Raw genomic sequence first — 17,794 nt, forward strand, 5'->3', positions numbered from 1 at the left:
AAATTTTCTCCTATTATGTCACTGAACAGATTTTCTATACTTTTAGTCTCTACTTCAACTGTCTTCTATTTCAAAAACTCAAGTGCCAAATATATTACCTGTTTTGCTTATACTGTAATTTCCTATATTTTAAAAATCTCAATCTGATTGTGATCATGCATTTACCTAATCTTTAATCCCTGAAATTCTCTCTCTGCTTGATCTAGTCTATGGATGAGACTTTCCACTGAGTTTTAAATTTGATTTATTGAGCTTTTTATTACAAGGACGTCTGATTTTTTCCTTTTTTTCTTCCAGGATCTTTATCTCTTTATTGAGTTACTCTTTCACGTCCTGAATTATCTTACTTATTTCATCATTTACCTGTATCTTCTTTGAGTCATTGTTTATGTTTGTTATCATTCTTTTGAAATCTTTATATGATGATTAGTCCACTTCAAATCTTTAGAATCAGTTACGGAAGTATTAATGTTTGAAGGAGTCATGTTGCCTTGCCTTTTCACATTCCACAAGTTTCCGCACTGATACTTGTGTATCTGTTGGATGGAATTCTCTTATCTTTTTATGTGCAGGCTTTCTTAGAGGACAGGCTTTCTTGACTAACGGGTATTGGTCTGTTGTGAAGTGCTGAGTTTATTCTATGTGGGTTTTATTTATCTACTTTTAATTTTAAAAATTTTATTTAAAAAACAAAATTTCAAAACAAGATAATGGGAGAGTAACAACTGTTAATATATGGTGTATTATGATCTTCAAATTCATTACTCAGAGTACAAGATATAGGCATTTAAATTGTCCAAACAATATTATCACAAACTTTTCTTTTTTTATGAACTAAGAGAAATTAGTAGTACAACTATCTTAACTATCATATACATATTTGCTTTTCCCTTCCTTCTTTTCTCCTTTCCCCCATCCCAGTTTCTCTTTCCCTTTGGACAGTTTCTTTCCATTTTATAATATCTATTGTACACTTTGGATCTTACTCTTTCAGCTTCTCATACTAGGGAGATAATACAACGTTTACACATGTGAGTCTGGTTTATTTCACTTGTAAGTATGGTCTTCAGTTGCATTCATTTACCCACAAAAGTATCAAGTTTACCCTTCTTTATGGCTGAGTAGTACTCCATTCTATAAAAGGACCACGTCATTTTTATCCATTCCTCAGCTGATGGGCATTTTGGTTGTTTCCAAGATCTAGCTATTACAAATTGTGCTGCTATAAAAATGGGTGCACATATATCACTGTGGTACAATATTTTTAATTCTTCTGGAAAATACTCAGAAAGGGAATAGCTGGGTCAAATGGGACCTCCAATCCTAGATTTCTGAGGAATGTTTACATTGATTTCCACAATGGTTGCACCAGTCTACACTCCCACCAAGAGTGGAGAAGGGTTCCTTTTTCTCCACAGCCCCTCCAGCATTTGTTATTGGTTGATTTCATGATAATAGCTATTCTTTCTGGGGTGAGATGGAATCTCAGTGTTGTTTTAATTTGCATCTCTCATGTTTAACATTTTTTCATATATTTATTTGCTGTTTGTATTTCTTCATCTGAGAAGTGTGTATTCATCTCAGATGCCCATTTTTGGATCAGTTCTTTAAATTTGGGAGGACTGATGTTTTGAGTGCTTTATATGTTCTTGATAGTTATCCTTTGTCTGAGGAACAGCTGACAAACATCTTTTCCCACATTGTGGGTTGTCTCTTCCCTCTGTTGGTGGCTTCTCCCACTGTACAAAGCTTTTTAATAGGATGAGATCTCAGTTGTTGATTCTTTGTGCTAGTTCCTTTGTGATCAGGGTTTTATTCATAAAGTCTTTGCCTATACCCATGTGTTCAAAAGTTATATCTATTCTATCTTCCAGCATATTTAATGTTTCTGCTTTAATATTTAGATCTTTGATCCATTTGGAATTTAGTTTAGTGCATGGTGAAAGATACAGGTCTGATTTTAATCCTTAGCATGTGCTGAGCCAGTCTTTCCAGCACCATTTATTAAAGAACCTATCTTTCTTCCAGTGAATGTGTTTGGCACCACAGTCAATGATAAAGTGGCTTAGTATGTCTGGAGTTGTTTCTGCATCTTCTGATCTGTTCCATTGATCTTCAGTTCTTTTTTTTTTTTGTACCAGGAATCAAACTCATGACCTTGGGCTTGCCAGGCAGGTGCTTGAGCCACTGAGCTATATCCCCAGCCCCGATCTTCAGTTCTGTTTGGCTAGTACCATGATGTTTTTATCACAGTAGCTTTATAGTATAATTTCAAATCAGGGATTGTGATCCCCCACCACCCGCTTTGCCTTTCTTGCTCAGAATTGTCTTTGCTTTTCTAGGTCTTTTCTGGTTCCAAATGAATTTTAGGATTGTTTTCTCTAATTCCGTGAGATATGCTGTTGGAACTTTGATTGGAATTGCATTAAATCTGTGTAACAGTTTTGGAAATATGGCCATTATCCCTAGTTTGGTTTTTCCTACCCAAGAGCAGGGGATATCTTTCCATTTTCTGATATCCTCTTCAATCTCTTTTTTCAGAGTATTATAGTTTTCAATGTAGAGTTCTTTTACATTCTTTGTTAGATTGATTCCTAGGTATTTCATTTTTTGGGTGCTATTGTGAAAGGTGTTGTTTCCCCAATTTCTGTCTCAGTGAGATATTATTTGTGTACAGGAAAGCTATTGATTTTTGAGTGCTGACTTTGTATCCAGCTGTGTTTCTGAATTATATTAAACCTAGCAGTTTTTAGTGGGGTTTTGGGGGTCTTCTTTGTAGAATATCAAGTCATTTGAAAACAATGATAGTTTAACTTCTTCTCTTCCTATCATTATTTTTTTTTCTTTCTCTTGTCTAATTGCTTTGGCTGAAGTTTCCAGGGCTATGTTGAATAAGAGTGGAGACAGTGGATATCCTTGTCTTATTCCTGATTTTAGAGTGAAACCTTTCATTTTTTGTCCATTTAGTATGATGTTGGCTGTTTGTCATAGATGGCTTTTAGGTTCTAAGTGGATTTTAAAAGAAGCCTTTGTCTGTAATTATTGGCAACTGACACAGTGTACACAAGGTCAGAGCCCAAGTGACCGACTTTCTCTAGCAATAGTGGTTTTTTTCTTATAGTTAAGGCAATTGAACTGTCAACAGCAGAGTATGTGGATACTTCTCTGTGTATACTTCTCCAATTTTCATGAACATGTCCTGGGCTAGAGTCCTTCACAGGTGAGGTGTCTACAAAGATGTCATTGCTCTCTTCTTTGCTTTAGGGGAAAATGTCCATAAGCAGGACTTCACTCCTCCTCTAGCCATGTATACTGGGAGCCAGTTTGATGTTTGAAGGTTTTTATTTCCCCAAGTCTCAAGGGGTACCAGGTTATGGCTGAGGTAATGTGCAGTTTCTCAGCTGCACTGAGGCTGTAGCTCTGGCATAGCACCTGTCTGGCATGGCTTTTGTGCCAGACTTGATACCCAGCAGTGTTCAGAAGGGAGACAACAACTTTCCCCACATATAAACACACCAGAGCTAGCAATAGGGCAAAAATCAAATAAAAAACCATAAGTACAACAGGCACAACCATAAGAAAAGAATTGGGAAAGGGGAGTATATAAGATACTAAAAAGTTAAAATTAGTAAAACAAAGCATATCAAAACAAAAAAAGGGCAAAAGATAGCAGAATATAAAAATGAGAACAAGACAGATGTAATAAATGGGGAAAATGTGAAATGAGCAAATGGAGTGAAAATCCAATTAAAGGAGAAGAGAGAAATATAATAGCAAAAGTAAATTAAAAATATGAGAAGCAAAAAAGGGAAAATATAGATGATAAACATAGATAGAGCTAAAGGGGAAATAAAAGTCCCATAGCAAAAACAAAAATTAAAATAAAAGACTACCCAGAATTTATCCTGGCTAAGGAAGCTGGGTTGGAGAAGTTGAGTCCCCTAGATATGGATGGACGGTAGGAAGCTGCTACAATCTATTTTCTCTCAGCTGCATCAGACTTTTTGGGGAGGCTCGCAGGCTGCTTTGCATGTTTCTCTCTGGGCAGGCTGAGAAAGAATGGAGTGCCCACATTGGAAAAGCTTTTGTGTGAATATCCCAGGGGCACAGCAATGGACTGAGTGGCAGTAGCTGGCTTCCTCCGGAACCCAGTATCAGGGGCACCTGAAATGGGCAGTCTGGCCGCCCATTTGTTACACCTCTGCAGTCTGAGTGACCAGCAGCATGGTAAATGAAGTGGTTGCTGTGAACCCTTTTCACTGTTCTTGGCTTAGCAGCCTGTGGACACTCAGTGTGGACATTCAGCTTAACCCAGGTCTGCATACTTAGCAGCTAAGCTTGTGTTTAGACTGCATCACACCGTCTTCAGTGTCTAGCTTGGTGGCTTGTGCTCTCCTCTAATAATACAACCCATGTCAAAACAGCTTGAGCGTTTGCTGAGTGCAATGTCAGGTTGCTGTGTGGCAGAGTCACTTTCAGACCTAATTCCCCAATTAGGGTAAAACCTTGAAAGGATGATAGCTTTCCCTTGCAGATAGGACCCCTGGCTAGTTTGCAGTATAGGGCATTCTTGCACTGACAGCTTACCCTACACTGGCAACTTTGAGCTCCCTGCCCCCAGCTTGGGAGCTGGGGTTGAAGTTGAAATTTTTATCCCTATCTCTGCCTTGCTTTTCCAAATTTCCTGGTTTTTTTTTAGTTTTCTTTCACTTCTCTATTGGTTTACAAAACTCTGCTTCACTTCACTGAATAGGATACATTTGCTCCTCTGTCGGGCTGCCTTTTCTCAACTGCAAAGTTACACGAACCTTACTCCCAGTCTTCCCTCTTCTGGAGGAATCTCTTTTCTCAACATTTCAATGCATAGGTTTAACTGTTTGATTATTAAAATGGAGACCTCATCAAGATGAATTTAGATGCAAGAGATTATGTTAAAAGTGCATTAGTCTTTCCATGGAAATGGTTCCTCATTCCCTGGGGAGACATAAAAATGGATTTAGCATCGTGTGTGTGTGTGTGTGTGTGTGTGTGTGTGTGTGCGTGTGTGTGTGTTTGTGCTGGGATTTAATGCAGGGGCCTTTCACGTGTCAGACAAGTGTTGCCAAATGTCTTATCTGAATCTGAACGTAGTCAGAAGATCCTGGCAACTGCAAGGTTTTAACATCACTACTCTAAAAACTTGGCTCCTGTCCTAGAGCTGAGATGCATTCTGCTTTCTTGATCTTCTGAACTTTCTAGGTTAATTGAAAATTATCATTATCACTGAATCAGGAAATGAGATACTATAAAAATAAGTGCTAGCAACAGATTAATTTAAAGGCACAGAGCTATTTAAGAAATCTTAAGTCAAACAGCAGTGTATCTCCTGGACCATTAATACAATACTAGAAGCAGTTCACATGGGACAAGTTATGTCTAGCAATCTCTGTGTTTTGGAAAACGAGAGGTCCATCCTTCTTGAGATCAGTTCTTTATCATATCACACTTTGTGGGGATTAGTCACGGAGGAACCATGATTCTGAAACTGTAGTATACGTCCTTCCATGTTCCTAAAGTAGAAGGGTCATCGGACTGGCTGTCCCTAAGGTCCTTCTTCTGCCCTTCTCTCTACCACACAGTAGGCGCTGGTACATGCCACCTGAGACTACAGTGAGTTTTTGCTCTGCATTGTTGACTTTGTTATTTTATGACTTCTTTAATGTTCCTTTAATGATTTGAGATTCAGCTCTTTTTCTTAGTGGAGGAGTACACTAATTCACTTTTTTCCAAATCAAACTTAGGTTGAATGATTTCAGTTTTTATTAACTCAAGATTGTAGCCTTGATAGTTGTATATTTTGGCATGTAATTATACTGATATACAGTTATGCTGTTACATTTAAAATTCTGCTTGAGATGCCTCATACTATTTTCAGGAACTTAAGAAAGGATAGTATAATATTATAAATGCCTTTCATTCAAAAACAACTGCTAAGCACAGTGTAATCTCTTTTGATAGAAGAAATTCAGTGCAAAAGGCTTCCTATGATTGCAATTTCATATCAAATATTTCTCCTCATGAACTTTTTTAACATTTAAGATAAAGATAATTGTGCCTTCCACTTTGCTCCAAGTGGGGCTGTTTCTGTTATAATATTTATTACACTAAACTGCAGGTATTTGTTTGTATGACTTGTCTTCTCATTAGATTGTGTACTCCTAATGGGCAGTATCTTATTTTTCTTTGTATTCCCAGGGTCTGGCACACAGGCAGGAATAATATGGGCTTAATGGATGGAAGAAAGAATGAATAATCTGTCATGAGCCCCAGTGAAAAGATTTCGGTTACCTCGGTTCTAAAGAACTTTAGCATTATCAAGAGGCTATGGTTTGAATGTCCCTTCTGAAACCCATGTTGAAATTTCATTGCTATTGTAACAGTGTCAGGAGGGAGAACATTTAAAAGATGATTAAGTCATGAAGGCTCTGTACTCATGGACAAATTAATGCCCTTATCAGGGGAAAGTGTGTTCCTCATAAAAAGGATGAGTTTGGCCTGATTTTTCTCTCTGTCTTGTCCTGCTTGCTTGCTTTTCTGCCATGTTATGACACAGTCTAAAAACCTCTCACCAGATTCTTTCCTTTGACTGTGGGCTTCTCAGCCTTTATTTTTTATAATTTGTCCAGTCTGCGGCATTCTGTTATGGCAGCAGAAAATGGGTTAAGACACAGGTGTGAAGCCTAAGAGTGTTGTACTTTGGATGTATTTTGTTTATGTAAATTTAAATACAGAGAAAAATACTAGATGCTGAACTTTTTTTATTTCCCTTTAACCTTCTACTTGATTGTTTTTTTTTTTTTTGGTTTTTCTCTGGTACTGGGAACCGAACTCACGACCTTGCGCTTGCCAGGCAGGCGCTTTGCCACTGAGCTAAATCCCCAGCCCCTAACCTTCTACTTGAAATGCTGTACTTTTTATGATATCTTATTTTAGTGGTTAAATTAGCTTTAGAACCTTGAATGATTCTCTGATATGCAAATCAATGTCTAAGTATACTATCATTATTGTATTTAAATAAGAGATAATAAGGGTTTGGATCTTGAGAGTTGATAGATTATATTTCTAATATAAAATATATTAAAAGCTACTAATATCTGCTTTTATGTAATATGGTAAAAATTATTTCCTGAAGGAGATACTGAAAAAAGTTTTTAAAAGGTTCATACTTATTTTTTTTAAAAACCATGGCAAAGCTATACTACTATTTAATAATTTTAAGAAATTACTCAGAATCTAAATTTAAAAGTAGAAAGTAATCTGGGTTTCATTTTCTCCCTTACTCTGATATTTTAAGTACGATCTCTGAAAGCTATCTACATTTTTTAGAGAACTGATAATAGCAAGGGTTGATGATCAAATCTAAGTATGATCTAATCTAAAACCTTGTCTTTCTTTAGCAAAAAAATCAGTCCTAGAAGACTTCCTGTTTACTTTTGCTGGCATTATCTATTAATTATATTCCATTTGGTTGGGATCGTATTAATTGAATCATACATTCAGATCACAGTATAGGATGAAGCCAAAAGCATCCATAAATACAAGCAAGATACTAGATAATTAAAAAGGGAGAAATGTTCATCTTCAGAGTGCTTTCAAAGACATTTTTAAAATAAGATGTCTAGGATGTACTGCAGATAGGTGAAGGTCATTTACTACTATTGATTATTTTAATTTCATGTATTAGTCACTTTCCTGCTACTGGGATGAGGTTCCCGAAACTCACAGTTTAAAGGAGGAAAGGCTTATTTTGGCTCATGGCTTCAGAGGCTTCTGCTTGTGGTTGGATGACTCCAAGGAAGAAAGACATTGCAGGAAGGCTTGAGTCGAGGAAAGCTGCTCAAGTCATGGCAACCAGGAAGCGGAGAGAGAAGACCCGGAGACAAGAACATACTGGTCCAGGTCTCATCCTCAGTGACTCACCCTTTGTTCTGCCTAGAACACATCTAACATCATGTTCAGCTATGAACTCATCCATGAATGAATCCATTGATGAGTATAACGCCCCTGTAAGCTAATCACCTTTCAAAAGCCCCACCTCTGAATACACGAGACTTTTGGGGAACATTTTACATTTTATAATCTCAACTTCAGACTGTTTCTGGAAATTTTGCTTTACTTTTTGCTAATATTAAAATGAAATCACTGTGGTGGAATCTGAAATATCTTTTCTTTATCCTAATTTATTGTAGCCTCCACAAAGTAACCATGCATTCAGACTTATTACTTATTAGGTTCTGATTTACTTGGAAGAAGCACATGTCTTTCTTTTAGCATATGTGAAATCCACAGGTTGGGTTTTATTGGCTCTGATCAATTCATGTGCCACTTCTGAGCCAGTCTCAGAAATTTTTCACCAGCGGAGTGAGCTAGGTCACTTAGCCAGACCCTAGTTACATGTCTCATTCATAGAACATGTAGTTGGCTCACTTCTACAAGCGGTATACAGATTCATACAAAAGCAGTTCATAATCATTCATAGAAACTTCTGATTCAAAATCAGAATTTCTGAGATGCAGAATTTCTGAGAGCAATAGACATTAGAGAGAAAATACAGTGAATATAATCACTATTGCAAATATAGCACATAAACTCACCAATATAACACAATTATTGTAGGCTGTAAATATTCAAAGTCAAAAGTGAGTATAGAAAATATACTTTACACCAAGAAATATTCACTTGGAATTTCTAGTAGACTATCTTTTAAATGGGAAGGAGACTTAAGGGTATATTAAATGCTTAAGTATAATTATTCTACAATTGACATAAGCAGTATTGAATATTTTCTTTTACAGATGACAAGCTCAACTCCTGAGAAATAGGGTAATTTAATAACAACGGTGGTTGGTATTTATCAATACTTCCTGTATGCTAGAACTCTAATAAAGATTTTATTTGGATATAGTAATATAATGCCTGTCAATCATTCAACCCTATTTTAGTAATAAAGAAGTGAAGTAATAGGGAGGTCAATTAACTCAACAAGGATGGCATTTTAATTATCAGCCTTGTGATTTGAACCTGGAGAGATTGAGCCATAAACCAGTGTATTCAAGCTGCACACCAAACAGTTCTTTAGAGTGACTTACTCAAGGTTACATAGCCTGTATATGATGTAAGTAGCTGGAATTCCTGTTCTGACTTGTTTGTCTGCCAGGCTTATGTTCATCTTCTCTTACTGTTTTAAAATTTAGATAGAAGTTAAATAAAATGTAGACTATTTAACTATTGTAATGCTTAGAGTAAACTAATATTCTCAAAGCAAATGATCCTCAAAAGAGATCATACAACTGGAAAGGCAGTAATATATTTTATTTGGGTGGATTGTTATTAATTTCATATTGATGAGTGGGAGTTTCCTTTTCATATATTCCTTTTCACATATTTGTAGAAGACCTCTGCCATAATTCTAGATAATTCTTTTGTATTTCTATCAGAATTTGGCACTACTATATTTCCCTTAGTCTACATTCTTTGATTCCAAGCTGTTAGCCTTGGGCTTTTTATGCATTCTTGGGGACATCACTATGTAATCCAATAAACCAATATATAATAGGACTCATGAAAAATCTATCTGCTAGAATATAAGTATTTTCTTCATGGTCTTAGTCATCATCTGTTCTATGACTCTAATTCAAACATGGTAAGACTAATTCTATGGCATAAGGCAGTGGTGGTGAACCTATGGCATATTTGTCACAGTGAGCTCTATCATTGAAAGCTCTGAAAGGTTTGCCATCGTGCACATAGGGTCTTCCTTAAGTGAAACTGTCAGGACATTACATTGGATTTCATAGGGATATTCTTGATTCCTTTTATAGATTTTAAAATTATAAACCTGAATATTAGAAGTAATCTTGCTTTGCCTCTACTCAAATCAACAACAAAAAATAGCTTGAGAGATTAAAAAATGAGAAATTAGAAAGTGTAAATGGTGAAAAGATGGCTTGTCTAAGTAAGTATTTAGTACACTTAAATTATTTCATACTTAATTGTATATGTAATAATTCCATATGTATCTTTGGTTAATGAGAATACAGGACAACTTATTACTGGACCACATTTTGTTACAAATTAAAATACTGCTACTTTCATTTTATAATTTCATTTCTTTGTTCATTCATTGATTTGGTTTGTGAATAGATATAGCAAAGAATATTTAGATGAGGCTAAGTCAGTTTATAAAATATTGTTCCTAACTTTAAAGCCTTTACAATCTAGTAGAGTATGTGACACACACACATAAAATACTAAGTTATAGTAGAAGGCAACTGTAAAGTTTTAGCAATTATAATTTAGATACAAAGGAGCGAACAAAATCTTTAATTTATTGTTTTTCTCTGGGCTTCCTCAGAGTCCTGTTAAAGAATGCTTTCAGAGGTGGAGGATACGGAGGGTAGAGAGAATAGAATTAGCCTTCCAGGTGAAAACCCATCTTATACTTCAGCTATGGGAGCTGTACTTTCACCTACTTTATATAAGATTTGATTTGAACAAAGAATTGCAGGATTACAAAGGTGTAATATTCAGTGACCCAATAGAATTCCTAATATTTTATAGATGAGATAGTTGCTTCAAGTCAGCACAGGATACAGGACAAGCTTGAAACTGATTCTATTAATGTTGTAGTATAGCTGTTCTATGATATTTTTGAATGCCAGCATTTGAATATCAGCTATAAAATATTTTGTGTGAAATGGACTTTATTTTTAACATGCTTGACATAAACATGATAGGTATTAAAATGTACTTTTTCATTGAAATAATTATCATATAAATTTCATTGAAATAATTATCATATAAATTTTCACTATCCTTTCTGGTCTGTTATGTATAAGTATCTTAGTTATTTTGTCACCAAGACACAACATGAAACACCCACAACTTAAAGGAGGAAAACTTTATTTTGCTCACAGTTTGTAGAGATTTCAGTCCATAGTAAGCTGGCTGCAAGTGAGTGCTGCATGGCAGAGGAGAATTGTTCATGACGTGCCAGGCAGGAAGAAGAGAGTGTGAGATCAAGGAGGAGGGAGTGAGTTATACCATTACAGGCCACTAGGGACCCACCTCTTCCAACCACACTTTGCTTCTCAATGTCACATCTAGCTATAAACCCCATCAGTGGACTAATGCACTGATGAATAGCATGCCCAATGATCTCAAAGCCCCACCTATGAACATGGGAGCTTTTGGGTGGGGGACTTCTAGATATAAACCATAATAATAAGTAATTTTTATATAATTGCAATTATAGTATACATATATTTTTTCTTTCTGTTTTTTAACTGATGATAAGTATTTCTTCATCCTATCAAAACCTTTGCATTCACCCATTTTAACTGTACAATGTCCTATTGGCTGACACAGCATACTTTAATTTTTTACATATGATTGGACTTCGAGGGTTTTTTTTTCAATTTTGTTTCATTCATAAACCTTTTTTTCCTTTTAGATTATTTAAAAAAATAGATTGTGAAGAGTGAGGTTAATATTTGAAAAAGATACCAAAAACTTTAATCCTTGTATATTGTTTTCTGAAAGTGTTGTATATGAATCTGTTTACCATTACCTCTGATCTGCAGATATTCATCAGTAGCTTGAAATTTTGTTAGTATCTTTAGGTGGCACCACATTGATATTTGGTATTACTTTTTGATTATCAATGAAGATTGTTATTATATTTATGTGTGAATTATTCTTTGGGAGGATGCTTTTATATTCTTTTTTATATGTGGTCTTTGCAAATGTATTATTTTGCTAAAATATGTTCATAGTTACTGTCTGATATTTTTAGCCAGTTACTTTTGCATGTGTAACTCATTTTCTCACTATTATTGATTCTTTTAACTGGGCTTTAAAATGAACATTGAAATATTTCTTTTTTGTTAGGAACTGTCCTATTTTGATGAAAATGAGAGTATAATTGTGATGAAAGATTTAGGTGTATGGTCCAATAAATATAGAGCATTAATTTTTGGATAGAGAATTTTGACAAGTAACAACAGAATTTGTAAAACTCAAATTGTTTTAGCCCTGCGTTACCACTGTTCATGTATAATACCTCATCTTTACTGCTAGCTTTATTCTATTTTTTTTTTTTTGTACTGGGAATTGAACTCAGGACCTTGCGCTTACTAGGTTTATACTATTTCTACAAGAAAAAATTCTTTTCTAAAAACCAACTCAGATTGATGACAGTTTCAACCTTATATTTTTGTCATGTATAGTTTTGTTTCTCAAGTTATAAAAATCAATTAAATCTTTATTCCAGCATCCCTGAAAGAACAACCTACTTAAACATAATATAGAGGGGAAAAAGTAGAAAATCAAATAGTTCTGTTTAGAACTAAATAAGAACTACTGCACATTTAAATTGGTAAAGTTGAGAAGGATTCTTCATTTGGTAATAGTCTTCTACAAACAATGAATGGGAAAAACAAGCAAACACCTTCTTTTCCTTTTTGTTTTTTCTTAACCCTATAAAACAAAAGACTATGCTTTAAGAATTTAACACTAGTGCACATATTACGCCAATGGCATTTCAGAGCTACTGGAAACATCAAATCTAATTGGAGGATGTTCAAAACCATATTTGCTTGCCACTGCAACTGCTACAGTGAACTAATTTTTCTGAGGTGATTGGCCCCTAACCTGAATTTCTTGTCAGCTGCTTCCATCAAATGAAGTTAAAGTCTTTTCCAATGCTGTGAGGTTAATAACGTTTTCAGATTCTGATCTAGTCTGTGGAAAATTGTCTTTTTAAAAAATTAATCAATAATACTCATTTTTGCACCAGTATGTCAGACAAGGCAAAGTCTACTACACGAGGCATTTCTGTCACTAACTGTACTATCAGTATACGCTGCTACATAACAAAAGTCAATAAGCTTGCCATGCTTGCAGCATTGTCGTTTGTTTGTGATTTTAATTCAGTCACATGTTAAAGCCAGCCTAGGAGATTCTCTGGGCAAGGACATTAAATTCTCCTGAGGTAAATATTTTCAGAAAAAGTCTTAAATACATTTTCATGTCTGAATCCTGACTTTCTTTCCTTAGAGTTATTACAATATTGCTGTCTGAAGCCAATTTATGTTTACTGTCATGAAATGAATAACCAATTAATGTATTTATTTCCAGAAAGGTCTAGAGGTCACATCAAATCAGATCTACTTGAAAAAGAAATGAGGAAGAGTTGTTTGGGGAATTCAATTAGATAATCATATAAAAACACAAAATCTTATAGCAGAAACATAGTAGATGCTAACAGTAATGAACTTTATTAATTATCCTTACCTCAATTACATCAAAAATAATATAAATTATAGTTGGAACTCTGGATAAGGCAATATTTAGCATAACCTTTTCTGCCATTAAGCTCTCCATGTTATACTGACAATAAATGCAAATCAGTTTGTTATTTTAAAGAGAACCAACATGGCTAAAAATAAACTAAATGTTTAATATAATTACTCTTGAAGGAGACTATTCATTATACTGGCCAGGGACTAAAATTTCTAGTTCAGTTCAGTTGAGCCCTTAACATGGGTTAGAAAGGATACTTCAGCTCCTACCATATCCCAGAAGAAAACAAAATATAACCTTCCTGTCCTAAAGGAACAGGAATATCAACTAATGGGAGACAGGAATATCAACTAATTGCATTACAATGTGGTGAATGCAATCATACAGTATATGAGGTACTTAAGATGACAAAATGATTAGTATTGGCAAGATCAGGAAATGTTGCCTGGTGTAATATCCAAGTTGAGTTTACAACAAAGGGTAAATTTTTGCTAAAGCTTGGAAACTGGAATAAGAATAGTATTTAGGAGAAATTAAGATCGCTTCAGCAGTACGTGTGAGATGAAGATAAATTAAGAGAGATAAAGGTGGGCCACTAAATAGAGGCTCAATTTTGAAAGTATTTGACTGTGTTATATATTTTGGAGATCATTTCAAGGTCACTGAGGAGCCACTTAAGGGTTTGAAGCATGAGACAAAACTGATCATCCTTAAATTCATTGTATAAATAATGACTCTAATTCCAAAATGTGAAGAAGGGATTGTGTGTGTGTATGTGTGTGTGTGTGTGTGTGTGTGTGTATGGGTGCAAGCATGGGTTTGTAGTTTCTTCACTTTATTCTTTTAAATAAATGCATAAAATAAAAAATGGAATCCTATTTAGTAAGGGATCATTGGCCAATGATTTCAGGCAATGACAATGTTTCTTTACATCTTTGCATGGGGAATTACCAATGAGCTCTCATTGGTAAGATGACTTCATATTTTCTTGCTACTTTCTTATTCTATGAGATTACATCAATGTCAATTTAAGAATAAACTATATTATGCTAATGATATATAAACACAGCTATGTATATTTTATAATACATTTATAGATTTGTGAGAGAGGCAAATGTTACGGAACAATTTGATCAGTCTGATTTTCTGCTTAGTGACTGAGGATAACTTGGAGAAGAGGAGTGTTTCCAAAGGGTGGTGAGTTCAAGGGTAGAGGAGATGCAGTCTGGACCACTTCTGGTTTAGAAGGCCCTTGGGAGCCCAGCTTTAGAGTTGTCTGATGATCCCAAGGTTTGGACTTGAAAAAGATTTTCCATAGTATGCTAGGACTCTTAGATAAAGTGTAGGCTAGAACATTGGTATCATTCAAGCCTCCTCATTATATTCTGGTCCAGTTGTGTATCTCAGAGAGGGGCTTGGAAGTGGTCCCAAATCTAGAGAACGTTAGACCTTTTGTTGAAATAGTCTTCTATGTCAGGTTGTTGTTGATATAGGTTATGCTGGCAGCTTGTGGGTTTCTAAGATAATTTAAAATCGTTTTTATTTTTATTATCACTTCCAAGGCTAGTTGTATATTTTATGTCCCTAATCACAGATATTGGTACTTTAAATTATATATATATATATATTCATTCGTTCCAGACTTAAACATGTATAATACCAAAATTATTATACAAGCACCTAAGGATATGTGCAAATTGTTTCTAATACATAAATAATTAAAACTTGGATCTAAAACTTGAGAAAAACTCAAGGGTAGGAAACTTCAAGAGGAAAATTTTAGCCATGTTTGTAAAATAATTTTGAACCTCAATAAAAGGTCAGTAAGATTTAACAACAGCCTTTGTGTTTTTCCTTTATCAGGATTCTTTTGTAACACATCTGGAAATTTTCTCTCTTAGTTACTTTTCTCATCGTTGAGACAAAGTACCCAACATCCAAAATTATAAAGGGAAGGTTTATTTTAGTTCACAGTCTACAGCAGTTTTGGTCCATAATTGGCTCCAAGACAGGGCAGCCTGGCAGAGGAGCATCAGGAGGAGAAACAGTCCATGGTGTGGCAAGGTAGAAGGCAGCAAGCAGCAAGCTGTAGTGAAGTAAGAAACAGCAGAATCAGCAGCAAAAGCCTGTTTTCTGTTCCTTTATAGTCTATCCAGTATGTAAGCCTACTGATTGGTGCCACCCACACTCAGGGTGGGGCGCACTGAATACCAGAATCTCATTTTAATCTCAGCATCACACCCTTAATCTCAGTGTCACACACCCTAGGTCCAGCCACCTCTGAAAGAGACCCATCTATGACCAAATGAGGCTTTAGGGGGACATCTAGATACATGCAAAAACACTAACACTAACTTTTAAGTATTCAGTTCAGATTTTGCCTTCCTCCGGGAGTTTTTCCTATTGCACTGTGGTGTATCCCCACATACCCTTTATTTTTAACCATACCACATTATACTGTGTTATAAGGATATGTATATACATGTTTTTCATACTATGAGCTCCTGATATTGGGTGCCACGTCTTGCTCCTCTTCTGACACATAGCATAATGCCTGCTTACAGAAGGTATTAAAAAGATGGTAGGTTTAATGAGTGTATCAAGTATTTCTGTCTTTAAGGACACATTAGATTCAGTGCTTTCATCTAGCATCTCAATGTCCAGAACTGTACCAGGCATTTGATGTTCTTTCTTTCAAAAATTATTTAATGTATATGTACCAATAAAAATTAAACATTATTTAAAAATGGCTATTGTGGTTTTGCAAGGGGAACAATATACTACAGGACACATATTTTATAAGATTATTTATAATAGTCACCCAAAGAGTCATATATAAAGAGAGTGCAGGAAATCTGTCCACACACTAACAACCAAAGAATCTAGCTGAGGGCCTGGATCCCATGATAATGTTCTGCTTGAATCCAGCTGAAGACCTAGAGTCCATGACAATGCCTCCCATGAATCCAAGTGGAGGTTTAGAGCCCAAGACAATGTCTCATACAGGCCTGTTTCATGGATCTGTGCTGGGAAGTCCCAGAGGTCAGTGGTGGAATCTATAAAGTCTGTGCCAGCAGGATGAAGGATCTGTGCTAGCTGGCTGAGGAATTTACACTGGAGCCAGGAATTAATGCTCAAAGTAAGAACCAGTGCTCCTCTGAAAAGTAGCACAGCCATCCTCAGCAACAGTGAGGTCCCGAGCTCCTTCAATGGTCAGGAAAGCTGAGTTCCCATCAGGAAAGCCAACATGACAAGCTTCTCTAGGAGGTTGGGCAGTGCACCACCTTCTCCTCCAGAGGCAGGAAGCGATGCTCAAAGTGAGGATCAGAGCTGCCCCAAAGTGAACTGAAGCCGTTCTCAGTGACAATGAGGTTCTGAATTCCTCCTCTGATGAGAATAGCCAAGTACATCAGGAAAGCCAGCATGACAAATTCCTCCATGAGAACCAACAGCTCCTCACAGCTTCTAACAGCTCCCAACAACTTCTCAGCTCCAACAACCTCTCTTAACACCCAACAGCCTCTCTATTTCTTCTCTGATTCTGCCTCTTATGCTGCTGGCAACAATCCTCAGGTGGGCGTCCCAGACCCAGCACCACACGGATTCAGTTCAGCTAGGCGTTATAAATTGACCACCAGTTGTCTGTCCACCACACTGGCCTTAAAAACAGCCTTATTTAAGAGCACTTGTATAATTACTTTCTAAAACTATGGTTCATGTAAAATAATAAACCCAAACAGTAACACTATAAAGAATACATAGAAATGAAGTTGTTCACATAGTGGTCATTAATACGAGACAGAGAAGGGATATGATCAATTAAGGGGCCTAGAGGAGTGTGCTACTATATTGGTAGTGTTTTTTTTTTTTTTTTTTATATTTGGACACAGAAACACATGCCCATTGTGTTACTCTGTCTGTATTTTTGTACTTGATTTTTGCTTGTGAACAGAAAGTACTATACTCCCCTGAGGGGAATCTTCCTATCATATGATATCCTGTATTAAATATTTTAAATGAAAACTAAAGACAATAGGTCTGGGCAAATATGAGGTTTTGATATTTTTACCCATAAAAATTGCATTTTGGATATAGTCTTCAATCTTGTATCATTTTGAAGTAAATAACACTTTCCCTATATGTTTTCTAAATATTCAAAAATTCTCAGACTGTGTTTGTATGAGGATCTTTTGATAGCATTTTTATTAGCTTTACACATGAATTGAGATTGATATTACAAAGTTTGGTACATTTCTAGCTTCCTATGTTCCTCTATATTTAAGATATAATTCTGGAAATAGAATGGCTAATTTAATATGTCAATATTTTAGCAATAGAACAGTAAATACAGCAAAAGAACAAAAGGAGGGAAATTGAAGGATAAGGAACACTTCATGAAAGAAGCAAAACCTGAATTAGCTTTTGAAGAGTGAATAGAAGTTTATACAAAGCT

The sequence above is a fragment of the Chinchilla lanigera genome, unplaced genomic scaffold (genome assembly GCF_000276665.1).
Source record: "Chinchilla lanigera isolate Chin_1 unplaced genomic scaffold, ChiLan1.0 scaffold00010, whole genome shotgun sequence".
NCBI lineage: Eukaryota > Metazoa > Chordata > Mammalia > Rodentia > Chinchillidae > Chinchilla > Chinchilla lanigera.